Consider the following 1840-nt stretch of genomic DNA (forward strand, 5'->3'; position numbering starts at 1 on the left):
AGGCGCCGAGCGGGGGTGCCCGGGGGTCCGGCTGCGCCCGACGCTGGCACATCGGGGGCACGGGATGGGCATGGGGAGCCTGCGGGTGCAGACCATGGTGGGGATTTGGGGAAACCCCCACGGGTGCAAGGTGCGAGGTTGGCCCCGCGTGGACTTGGCCATGGGACGGGGGGACATGGGGACACCTCTGGGGACGCTGGGTGAGCCCCGACACCCCGTGGGGCTGGGGACGTCCCCAGAGAGTGCAGAGGGACCGTCCCCAGGGCCACCCCCAGAGGGCTGGGTGCTTTGGGGGGAGCAGCACAGGGGGGGCCCCTCCACGGCCATCGGGGATGGGATCAGGTCAGGGCCCCTGTCCCCAGCACGGCTCGGTGGGGACAGCACCAGGATGGGCAATGGGGACCCTCTGCAGCACGCCCACCCGTGAAATGATGCTGGTGACACCGGGAGCAGTGGGGCTCGGGGACCGGTGTGGCTCAGCCCCAGGGACTGTCCCCATCACCGTCCCGAGGCCCCGCGTTGGGGGGGCTCTTTGAGTCGCTCAAGCCCCCCCAGTCCCCTAACACCAATGGGGAAAGCCACCGTCTCCACAGGGGCAGCAAGCGTCGGTCCCGTGGCGCTGGTGCCTTGGGGGGGGTCCCGTCCCCCACCAGCCCTCACTCACAGCGCGTCCCCAAAGGGGACACCGGGGCAGCCCAGCCTCCCTCCCTGTTTGCACAGCTGGGATTCTACTGGTTCCCAGTAAGAGGAGCAGGAGGGAAGCGGCAGGTCTCCACGGTGGTTTGGGGGAGATTCTGCAAACCAGGAATAAAATCCCCCCCCAGTTCCCTCTCGGCACGGCAAAGAGGGACGCGGGGTGAGCCGGCAGCAGCCGTGCCCATCGCCCAGTGCCACCCCCTGTCCCTGACCACCCCCAGCTGCCCCCCAAAAACGGGGCACAGGGGATGCGGACTTTAACTCAGCACTTCCCAACCTGGAAAACTCCTGAGCGCCTCCCTGCTCCCTGAAAAACCTCCCAAAAAATGGTATTTGGAGCCTTCAGATTCGAAGCGCTTTTATTAACATTCGTAGCTCAGCTTCTGTTTGCTGGGAAAGCAGCAGCGGGCGCTCGGAGGGAGCCCCCGTCCTTGGAGGGCTCCCATCAACCGGGGGGGGAGGCTCCTTGAAAAAAAAAAAAGCGGACAAAAAACCAGAGCGAAACCAGTTTGGTTTGGATCAACTTTATACAAACGAACCTTATGTACACTCGCTTTTTTCCCCCGTACGCCCCTATTTATATAAGGCAACATAAATAAGATCCTCAGGACTGTACAACACATATGAACACTTCTTAAAACGGCACTTTCTGCTTTTACAAAAATAGCATCATTCTCTTAAAAAATAGTAAAGAGTTCCTTTTTTTTTTTTCTTTAAAATGCGTTGTCGATTTATCTAAAAAACAGGCATTCTGCTTCGCCGTAGCTTAGCTGGCGCGGGTGGAGGCACTCTCGGAAGACAGACGTTAGCACGAGATTTCTCTTTAAAAATAACTTAAGCCATTCCCGAACTGTTTAAATATTAAAATATTTTGTGTCCCCCCCCCCTTTTATTTATTTTTAAATAACCACCTTTTTTTCTGAGCATCGTCCCGGGCTATTCCCCCGAGCCTGCCACGGAAGCGGCTGGGCTGGGGGGTCCCGGTTTGCTCCCGCGGGGCATTCGTGTCCCCCCAAACCGCTCCCGGTCCCCGGATTTCGGGTGCGGCAAGGGCGAAGCGCATCCCGCTCCTCCGGCACCGGCGATGGGTGCCCGCACGCCGCCTCTCCCCCCCCCCCCCGGGCCCCCCCTCCGCGGGGGGCCG

This window comes from Egretta garzetta, unplaced genomic scaffold (genome assembly GCF_000687185.1).
Source record: "Egretta garzetta isolate BGI_Z169 unplaced genomic scaffold, ASM68718v1 scaffold498, whole genome shotgun sequence".
Classification (NCBI taxonomy): Eukaryota; Metazoa; Chordata; class Aves; order Pelecaniformes; family Ardeidae; genus Egretta; species Egretta garzetta.